Source organism: Hibiscus syriacus, unplaced genomic scaffold (assembly GCF_006381635.1).
Source record: "Hibiscus syriacus cultivar Baekdansim isolate YM2019G1 unplaced genomic scaffold, ASM638163v2 tig00116989_pilon, whole genome shotgun sequence".
NCBI classification, from domain to species: Eukaryota; Viridiplantae; Streptophyta; class Magnoliopsida; order Malvales; family Malvaceae; genus Hibiscus; species Hibiscus syriacus.
The window spans coordinates 4,960,771-4,972,987 of NW_024063508.1; positions in this window are offsets into that span (position 1 = coordinate 4,960,771).

Sequence of the window (12,217 nt, forward strand, 5' to 3'; positions counted from 1 at the left end):
AATGATTGAAAGATCTATAAGAAGTGGTAAGATAGGGGTACTAGCAGCATTGATGCAAAGAATGAAGCCGAGATCAAAAGGGTAGAATATCGCTCAAACAATCGATGGACCAAATCTCATAAATTAGTTCCAGAAAAGACTCACATTAGTCCAATTCCTATGACATATCAAGATTTACTCCTAATGCTTATGTATAATAATCTTCTGTCTACTATTTAATCGAAGCCAAAAGAACCCTGTATCTTGAAGGCTATGATGTCAACGCTATATGCAACTACCGTATAAGGAGTTAAAGACATACTACTAAGAATTATGGAGCACTAAAGTGCAAGGTCCAAAATTTAGTTGATTTAAGAGCATTGACATTTGAGAAGTAATAAGACATTTTGATGCATTCATCATGATGCACTTCCATTCTATTTTGTTCGAATTTTTTCTTTTACTTTAAAATTTGTATGTCGCTTGACGTTTAAGCACATCGAATGAAATGCTACCTTATGAGGTTATGAGCAATGAGAAATTTTTTTATCTTTAAGTTCTTTAAATATCAATTGAATTAAAGTCTCTTCTAATAATTTGGGTTATAGTCCTTTGACAAGTTATTTGTTTAAACTCCTCTTAAAAATAGATCCATTTGATCTTTTACCCAAGACACTATCCATTGATTCTATGCCAAAAACAAAACCACTTGATTACACTTCCTCAAAACATGACTCGAAAGTCATGCCCTAGCCTTCTTAGGCACAAAAGAGGTATTCTTTTGATACAAGTTACAAGTGCAGTATGAGTCTTCCTACAAAAACGTAAGATGAAACATTCATTGTACACAATATTACTATTCCATTTAGACTGTAATTCTATTTATGATGTTCGATGATGATTCATAATCTACACAGTTAGAAGAGTGGAATATATGAATTTAGCTTAGGCCAGTTGCTTGGAAATTTAGCTTTAAAGATGAAATTTCCTAACTTTCAACGACACTCAAACTATAACATATTCTTCTTAATGAGCTTAAGAAATATTGAAAAAAAAAACTCAAGGAAATAACATGATATTAATGTTAAGTAATGTTATTGGGGACACTCTGCTGAAAGTAGTAAGTTGATAATCTTCAGAGGTAATGTTTGAAGCAACTATGGAGGTAATGTCCTAGCTTTATGAAGTGAGTTCCGTTTGAGTTGTCATGTCGAAGACTTTCTAACATTTGAATCCTTTAATTAAGGGTATTCCGTTAAAGTAATGTGTTGTGTCAATAGCCCTAACTTTATGAATAGGATATGTCGAGATAAATCTCTCAGTAAATTCAAAAGCGAGAACATCAAACTTAACAAAGTATAATTTAAAGAAAAAATGGTATGGCATAAAATTTTGAATTGAGAATGAGTTTCAATGGAATATGGACTAATAGAGTTGAGAAACATCTATTATAGTCAACTACATAAAAGCAGTCAGTAATTCTGTTTTTATATCGATATTTCTACACTGTCCATGTTAAAGGATTCTAGGAGACATGAATAAATGGAAGATTTCATAGAATTTAAATATGAATACTCTCTAAAATGTCTAGCACTATAGTACCGAATGCGCCCACCGGGGCATTTTAAGCAATCACTAATTATTTGCAGTCAAGTGGCATCTCAAAGGTATATGTGAACGCATGAAACTAGTGTATATGATCACCAAACCAATGAGTCCCTTGAAAAACGAAACCAATATAAACCTTTCCCAAAAGGACCTTTACCATTAGTCTTGACACTTTTCAAATAACTATAACTTCGAAAGATTGAAAGAGCATTTGGTTCTTTTAATATTTAATGAACTCACGTTTTATAATTTGCTTCAATTGTGAGCCTAAAACAAGGGCATAATTTTGTTTCTTCAAAAAAAAGAAAGAGCTTTTTCATATTTTGAAAATAAAAAAAAAGAAGGAAAATATTTTCGAACAAGATAGTTTCTTTAGGAAATGCATCTCGAAAATTTGAATGCCTCTCATACATGGAAGCAAAAAATCAATGTCGAGGAAAAAGAAGAATCATTATGACAAGGGTTTATTGGACATGAAGAAATTTTTTTGCAAGCTAAGAATTAAGGTAACAGACTCGAGTTAAATAATAAGGAAGATAGAAGATTTCAAGAATGAAAAATTCCCACACACCTCTTTATCATTCTCATTAATGAAAGCATGCACTTGCATCATTGACATATTCACATCAAACATTCATCATTCATTATTTACCTCTTATGAGGATATTCTCAATTTTTTTAAAGATCATTTTTCTCCCATGAGAATACTTTCAAAGACCTTTTTTCCTTTCTCAATGATATCTTTAAATTTTCAAAGAATCTAATCTTTCTTAAGATCATTTTTTTATTCTCTTAAAGATATCATTAATTTATTTTAAAATCTTTATCTTCCTTAAGATCGTTTCACTTTAAACATAAATTTTGTGTTACATGAGACAAGTTTCCCTCGAAATACAAATTTTTTCTCACTTGAGGTATTTTTTTCTTAAAACAAAATTCGTCTCACTCAAGACAGTTTCTCTTGAAACAAAATTTTTATCTCACTTGAGATAGTTTTCCTAAAAAACAATTCATGTCTCACTCGAGATAGTTTCTCTCAAAACAAAATTTTATATCAATTAAGATAGTTTTCCTCAAAAAAAAAATCATCTCACTTAAGACAATCTCCTTGAAACAATAATTGTATCTCACTCGAGCTATTTTCCCTTGAAATATTTCGTCTCACTTGATACAATTTTTCTCGAAACAAAATTTCATCTCACTTGAGATATTTTCCCTTAAAAATTTGTCTCACTCGAGATAGTTTCTCTCAGAACAAAATTTCATTTCACTTGAGATATTTTCCTTTGAAAATTTTCGTCTCACTCAATAATGTTTCTCTCAAAGAAAAATTTCATCTCACTTGAGATATTTTCTCTTGAAATTTTTTGTCTCACTCAAGACAACATGACTTAATCCGCAAAGGGGAGTCCTTTAATAGTCGACTTAACTCGTAATAGAGGAGTCATCCACAACTTGGCTCAACTTACAATGAGGAGCTAATTTTCCACATTTTAGGCATTCCTAAGAGTATTGCATTCATAATATTACATACACGTACAATTTTGTAGATTCTTTGAGCCATTTTCAACTTCACGATGAAGGATATTTGGCTCGAAGAACATTCAACCTTGACTTAACTCGCAATGGAGGAGTCAACAACATTACAACTTAACTCAACAATGGGGAAATATGTCCCCGAGACATAGTAATCGATAGAGGGTTCACAAGTCTATAAGTCAAATATCAACTCCACAACAGAGGATATTCAACTTAAAGAAAAATCATCAACTTCTGAACATATCTGAACTTCATAACGAAGGACATTGACTATAAGAACATCAAAAAATCGAGGGAACAAATCTTCACCTGACTTAACCCATGGAGGAGACTCACCCAAAGTCTTATTTGGTTCTAGAAGAAAAGTCAAATGTCTCGACATAACGAAAGCATGATTGCTTTTAGAGTCCATACATTTTGAATACCGGGGGAAAATTGTGTATTTTTTTATCTTTGTCCTATGTCCTATTTTCATTTTACGATAATAGACAAAGAGGGGCAATTGTAGATGTAACACCCAAATCCAGTCTGACCCAAAGATCCATGGATTACGATGCCACACGAGACCACTGAAATGGTCAACTTCAAAATTTCTTTCAAAAGAATATATAATCGTCAAAATAACTCATCATAATTCAGCGGAAACAAATTCAACGTTTACAAAACATACGAGTCCTTCAAAATATTTACAATACAACAATAAAGTTTAAAATTAAAATAAAGTTATGACTTGAACATACAAGGTCCATATTGAATACATGCCCTCTAACATAGACTCAAGACATACTCTGCAAATCTTCTGGTCTTGAATGTATGGATACGATAGTCTCCTCAATGACCCCTATACTAATCTACGCATGGAAACACATTCTATACATTGAGCTCACAAGCTCAGTGCCAAGAGAATAACTATGCAATATTGCCTACATTCATTACATGAACATGTTGGAATGAAAAGTCATAACATGCATAAATATATAACAACATGAGATAGGTCATGTGATGTGGTCGGAGGAATTTACGTGCATATCGGACAACACACTAGCCTATCTATAATGTGATAGCTTCGGGGTGATAACCTGAATTTACGTGCATCAAAACTTATAGCCCTTAGTCTACCTCGGATTCTCAAGAGGTCGGGGTGAAGTATGGAATTCTCGTGCATCGGAAGCTCACATCCCAAACCGAATCGAGCATAAGGTACGATTATGGAATTTATGTGCATCAAAATTCATATCGATACAACCCAAAATTTACATTCATCGAATGCGAACCAAACATACAATATCCATATATTCACAACAAAAGGATGATCGTCATAAAGCTAGAGCAACTGGGGTTTCCTAGCAGTTTCCCAAGCATCATACAAAGAAAAATCTTATGTCTTCTTATCTTGCCTGATTTCTTGGTGAGAAATTAGAAGTCTTAATTGTTTTCACTTTCATTGGATACTTAGAGCTTAGGAAGGTGTTAAAAACGATCTTACAACCCACAACTCTCCCAAAATGGATTAAAACCTCAAGCTTCCTAAACCCCATATAAACCCATTTTTATGGAGACTAAGCCAAAACGTGTAAAAGTGGGTTTGAATGGAAGCTTGAAGGATGAAAGTTGTGAATCTTACCTTAGAATTTACAATTAGTGCTTGGAAGTCTTAAAGTTCTCAACTTTGACTTAGTTGTGATAGAGGAAAAGATACAAAGAGTTGAGAGGAAGAAGACAAGCTTTGGGTCAAAAAGAGAAGAGGAGAAATAGACGTGAAATCATCCCTCTTAATGGGAATTCAACCTTTGATTTGAAAAATGGGTTAATTACCCACCTAGTCCTTCCCCATTTAATGTATGATTAAAATCATCCCCTTCTAAGCTAATTAGCCTCATCCCAAGCCCAAATCAAATCCACTTGGGTCCAAGGTTCATATACTAGGGTAAAATCATTCATAAGCCTAAATGAATAAACCCAAAATTCCTAACCCGTATTTCAGTAGACTCCTATTTTTGTCAAGCCAATTTAATTTAAATGGTAAGAAAATAATGAGTTTAATTCTAATTAGAATATTTCCTGTGATTTCTTTCCATATCCCATGTAATCTCTTATCTATGGAAAGTTTTGCTAGTATTGGTTTAATTTCTTCAAATTAGGGATTGGGTAGATATGCTTTTAATCTAAGTCGTCGATGTAAATAATCTATACCATGAGATGTAAGGAGGCTCACCTATAAAAAGAGACATTTTCCATCACAAAAATACACAAAAAATAGAGAAAAATAATAGAAGATAGAAAAAATAAGAAGTCGAGGAAAATTCTTGTAAGAAGATCAAAAAAGAAGAGCAATAAAAGAATAATTTTTGTTTAAATGTATTCTTTTGTTTTTGCTTGTGTTCTTATTGTTTCGATCACTTAGCCATCCTTTTTTGTAAAATTCCTTCGAAGAGAGAACCAATAAATAAGGAAAAAAACTTTCAAATAGATCTTCATAGATCAAGCATTCCTTGAGGTTTTCAATGAAAACCGATGGTAGATCTTGAATGAAAATTTTATTTTTTATTCAAATCTGAAATATAGAAAAAATTTATTTTATTTAAAATTTTGAATTTATATTCGATTAAATGAACCGAAGACCCAATCCATATTCCCTATGGGATATGTACTTTTAATGGGTAGGGGATAATTCATGACGTAGTCCCCACTATTTCCTTGAAATTTCTATCCAATCCTTTTTTTTTAGCAATTTCATTTTAATTTCCTTTAAATTAGACTTTCACGTTTATTTTAATTCATTTCAGTCCTTTTTTTCATTTTTTCCTTTTAGGATTTGCTTTAATTTTGCCGTTTACTCGATCAGTCTATTTAATTTTATTTTTCCATCTTCATTGCAAATTAAGATTTTTCGTTTGCTTTTATTTATTCCTTTTTTTCCCCATATTTGCTTTGTTTTTACCTCGTTTGCATATTTAACTTCACTTTGATTTCTTTCTTTATCCTAATTAAGATGCTTAAATCCCCTTAATCACGTCACTAACCCTTTTTATTTGTTTCAATTACATTTAATTTTTCTTTCCCACATTTTTAATTTTCCTTTCTATTTTATTAAAAAAATTATTATTTTCCTTTCTCTAGTTTGAATTATTTATATCGACTACATTTATTTTGTATTTACATTTACATTTATTTTTATTATTGGTTTATATATATATATATATATATTGGTATTTGTGAACCCTTTATTATATATTTTTTACAGGTTAGACCAAATTATTTCTTGTTTTACCATTCTAGTTTATTTTTATTTTTATAATAACAAAATTCTAAGGTAAGTAATTCTGAATCGAATTTTAATTTTTACCTAATTTTCAATTTTCACAATTAAGACATTGGTAATCGTGTTGGTATCGAAAAGATAATTCAAGGGTGCACTTCTTTCCTCGATTGTAATCGACTCTCAAATCCGACAATTCGCTTGTAAGATGCAGATCCGGTAAATGGATAAAATTTAGATGTTCGATCTACCTAATTTCGAAAGTGATCGGGACGACTACATCACATAAATCCAAGTCAAGTCGCGAACCCAGGACAACCCAAAGTACCGTTGCGACAATGTAGGACTGGAAAACTGTAGAACCATTTTAATTTTACTTATAATTTATTTTTCTTAAAAAGAACAATTATAATTTATTAACGGTTAACCGTTGGTTTATCATTTGTCAAAATTCGTAACCATAATTGTAACCATTAATATTTTTCTTAAAAAGATATAATTATAATTTATTGACGGTTAACATATTGTTAATCATTTGACGAAATTCATAACCATATAACCATTAACAGTCACTTTTAATGGTTTAACTAACCGAAACAGTTTGTTTAACGATTTGATTGATTAACATGAAAAAATTGATTAACGATTACATATTAATTTGAACACCCTAATTGAGAGTTAGTTGGCAGCGCACACGCAATGACCGAGGGGTGTTGGGGTATAGCCCTACCTTATGAAAATTTCAAATTCTCATAAATTATATATTTTGTTTTGTATTTTTTGCAACCTAAAATTTTATAATTTTGTATCGGTGAATTTTAATATAATTTCTTAAATTCTTATATCCTAATAACATAAAATCCTCCGTCTATCTCTGCTGCAAAGGCAAATGACCAAATTATTTCAAATCAGTTAATGACTTCCTTTTTAGTCTTACAGCAGCTGTTGTGCTCGGTTCACCCGAAGCTTACAGTATAAAAAATATACTGGTGCCTCCCGATTAAGGTTTTCTCATGTTCAATGTCAATGGTGTAGTTTGTGATAGTTTTAAGGAGATGGCCATAATGGGATGCTAATGGACCAATATGGGAAGCTCCTAATTCGTTCATCTAAATCCTTTGGGCAATAAGACTCGATTGGTGTTGCATTATCAGCCAATAAATAAGATTGTCTTACTTTTTTTGTGCCTTGAGTTGGGCTCCTCCTCATAAGTTCATTAGCGAATTCGACAGTGGACACTAGGGTTGGAAACGAGTCGAGTCGAGCTCGACTCCACTCGGAAACTTGCAAGCCTAAAATTTTCAAGCTCGACTCGATCTCGAAATCATGAAATAAAGCTCGTAAAAGCTTGAAAAGGCTCTAAATAAAAAAAAATCTTAAACTTAACTCAATTAAAGCCTCAACTTAAACTTGAACCTAAATCTTAAATACATAAAAATCTTATACTGTATTTTTTTTTATAAAAAATCAACACATAAATGCTAACATTATTAATAATTTACTTATTAAAAAAATAAAATCTTAATATACTATATTTTCGAGTCGAATATTAAGTAGCTTGTTTCGACTCCTCAAGAACTCGAGTCGAGCTTGAGCTCGGGTCAAGTTCATAGAGTCGAGTATTTATTGAACTTACCGAATTGATCTCAAGTAATTCGTGATCTGTCTCGTCTCATTTATAGCCTGAGTATAACCTCGTTTTCTAGGTTAACAACACAATTTCTTCTCTTTTATTTCTCAACGATATTGCTATAGTTACTGCAGGGAAAGGATTCCATCCGGTCTCGATTAAGAGGGAGTTTTAAACTAGGCTTGCTTTCCTTTTCTTTAAAAAAACCTAACAAAATTGTCTTTATTATTTTTAATATATATATATATATATATTTATAAAGGTTTAAAATTAAATTATAAAATTTTAAAACTAAAATAGAATTTTACTATTTATTACACCTCCGGAGATAATATCTGGAAATAGTTACTCCTCTACCAATTAAACACTTTCGAATAGTCCTCTACGGCTTACTAGAGCCTTCGAGAAGCCCATATCCTTCGAGTTAACTACAATGCTGATACATGCAACACATCAAAGGAAGATGGACATACGTCCAAAGCCTTAGAAAAGAAGACCAGAACAACAACATACTTGCGATGACTTTTCAAATGGGATCTACGTGTTATTTGGTCAACATGTCTTATGGAGATATGACCGACTATCTCTTATCTTTCCAACGGTACCTGAATCAAATCAAATTGATGTCGGGAACTCAAGATACATTCATTTTAACGAAGATAACACATGTAAAAATTCCTATACTTGATTAATACCAGATTTTGTAAATATTATGAATTATCAATATTTTATTGATTATGTGTAATATAACTTGATATAGGATACTTTACTATTTTTTAGGATTATATTTATTGATTTATTAGGGATTAGAATTTAAAATATCCTTAGTTTATTAATATTTTATTCATTAGTTATCTAGTACGTTTGGAACTCCTCACCTATATAAAGGAGGCTCCATTCAACTATGTAAATAAGATTTATTTGGATTAATAAGACAATGTGAGAACATTTTTGCAAGTGCTGGTTGTCTTGTGCCTTCAAAGCATTCTTTATCATTAAGTTCTTCAAGTTCTTCGTGAGTGAGATCTTCACACTTCAGTTTGCATTCTCATTGCTATTAGGAGGGCTGGTTAAAGGTGATGATCGAGTTTTCCTAGTCAACTGCAACTAGAAAGGTTCATAAGACAACTATTTTTCAATCACCATCATCATCAACATCATTCAAAACTGTCTACCCCACCTAAGTTTCATTTAATCCATTTATCTTTTTGTAATTCTTTTTGCATATTCTTAATCTACAGTTTATTATTTTTCTAACGATTATATTTTTGCTTGATTCCATGTCAGGAACGGTTTTTTCGAAAATTTAATTTTAGCTAAGTTATCCCATCTCTTTCTTCTTTGTCTTTGTTTTTCTTTATATCTCAATCTTCATTGTCTTAATCATTGTTCTTAATTTTCTAGCAACTCTTCCCCAATTCAAAATCCTTAAGAGTTGCGACAAAACCTTAATCCATCATCCCTTTCGTTCTTTGATTGAGTCTAGATCTCTAGGCTTGACTCCAACTTCCAACAATGTTTGCAACTCTGCTTCCATCCTCTATCAAATGCATGACCATTATTTCTGATAGACCATCATGATCTACCAGGATGAAATCAAAGATTCTAACCACCATATCTATTTAGCATGCTGACTCACAAGTAGCCATAATGATCATATGCAAAGCATCATTAGCTAGAATCACTATAAATACCCCTTAATCGCAATTGAGGAGAGGATCCCCTTCCATCCTCCTCCTTCACTTGTTAATCCACATTATGTTTTCATCTATACAATAGAGAAACACTGATCAACTATTGCTTCTTCACCGATCAAGGCTCTTTGTCAAAACCAAGAAGGGTGAACTATCAATGACTGATGAGACAAACTTGTTACCATCAATAATTGATGAGATAAATGTGGAAGAGCCTCACGGCCAAGACAATCAGTTAAGTTCTACTCAAAAAATCAAAATAGTCATCCTCACCTACCCCAAAAAATTAAAATGATCATCTTCACTTCTAGCAAGTCTATTGTAGCAGGCCGAAGATGCCTATGATGGGGAGAAGAAGAGAAAAAGAGGGGCAGCAAAAGCAACACTTTCTATCCCTCTCACCAAGATCACTCTTGTCATAAGTGTTGAAAGGGCGAGTAAGCAACATCGTTATGAGACTTCCTTTTACTAAACACACTCCTTGAATTTCCTAGCTCAGACCTTGGACACCGTTGCCTGCCCAAAAGTTCAAACATATGAACGGAGAGCTTGTGCCACTACAAAGCACGTTCTCAAAGAAGCAACGGACACCAATGCCTCATTGTGGCCATGGGAAGCATGAGAGTCTCAGCAAAGTGTATGAGGAAGTTTCCTTAGAAGCACAAAGAGTCACACCTTCGATCACGACGTTTATAAGGGTAACATGGAAAACTATAGAAAGTTTTTACAACAACTCTCTGCTTCACCTCACGAGCATTGCATCACAGACAGGTAATCACCATAGTTAATTACTAACTTGTTTCTGAAATGAATACCCCTCGCAAGAAACTACCATGTTACTCCTAACTCAGGTATATAGAAAAATATCCGTTTGTAATATTTGAACAACTATATCGTGGATCCCCAACTATATCGATGGTCATTTATAACCCCCAAGAAAGGAAAGTATTGTGTGTACAATATTATCAAATTTATCAGTCATCAATATCCCTCTAATCAATTGGAGAATATATTTTGGAGCTGCATATAAGATATTGTCATAGGTTGAATCTTGAGTGACTTTAAATTTTCGCTCCAACCATGTCATTTTGACCCACAACCCATTTATATCATTTGGCAAAGAATCCTTTCCCAAGTATGCCTTGTAAATTTTAGTTACTTCGTAGTTGTTGTGCCCCACCACTGCCATACCATTTACTAGAACACCAAGTTACAACCACATTTTTAGAGTATCGTGGCTTGTCCACACGAAAGATGAGTTTTGGAACTCTTATGTTCGATCAACCTAAAAATTAAAGTAGAGATCAACTTATAACCACGTAGAAATATGACATTATAGAACCCGACTTTTTGCAAATAAGGAACGATTAACTGGTTTGGTTTTCCGCTCTTCATCCTTCGATGGTGGAGAGGCCGTTTACCTACATGTAAATAAATATTTGTAAAATTATTAAATTATAAACATAACATAATATAATTTTAAATGAATAATTACTAAATAATTATATCAATTCAATTGGATAAGATAATATATGATGATAATCTAAAAGCAACATATTTTTATCTGAAAATTATATTATAAGTCTGCAAAACAAAATATTATAATATTAAAAAATTATTTCAACAACATAACATAAATTAAACAAAATAACATAATGAAAATAATTTAACTAATAAAACCCAACCTCAATGAATCTTTGAAATTGCTTCAATCTCAAGCTTTCTCTCACAATTCTTTTCTCTACTAACAAAATAAGATTCTAAAACATCATCACATATTAAAAAAATTAAACTCTAACGATCCAAAAACGGAAGCTCCAACGGCTATCTCAGAGGAACTCGTTGTGCTGGGAAAACGACTTTAAAAAATATATATTCAAATATAACAATAATTTTGGAGAAATTAGTCATGCTGAAACGACGAGTTTTGTTTTCATTTAAAAAAATATTAACCAACAGTGGCTTAGCCTAATTAGTAGGAAAATGGCTCTCCATGCTTGAGGAATGGGCTCAAACCCTAGCAGGTGCATCTTCTATTTTTTTTTCCCTGAGCCATCTTCTAGAGCTCGGCAAGCCTTATCAAAATTGCAAGCACTACCGAAGACCCGAATCTTTGTTTGAAATTAGCGCACGAAGGCTTTCCTGTAGGATGCGATCTTCAAGAAGCTAGTATAGGTGATGGTTTGTGTCCCATGTGTCGATCAGAGGAAGAGACGGTTCTTCATGCGTTGCAAGACTATCTTTATGCATATGAATTGTTAACATTAGCTGGTTTTCAGGTTTCGTTACTCTCTACTCAATTCAACAGTCCATTAAAATGGTTAGAAGTTGTGATCTATGCACTTGATAGTAAAGGCCTTGTAGGTTTCATCGTTTTGTTATGGAATATTTGGAACAGACGTAATTTGAAGGTTCATGGGGATGGTACCCAACCTCCATGGCTAATTGTTCATAATGCCAGGTCTCTCCGCCACGAATACATCTCATACAGAAACTAAGCTAAAGGGA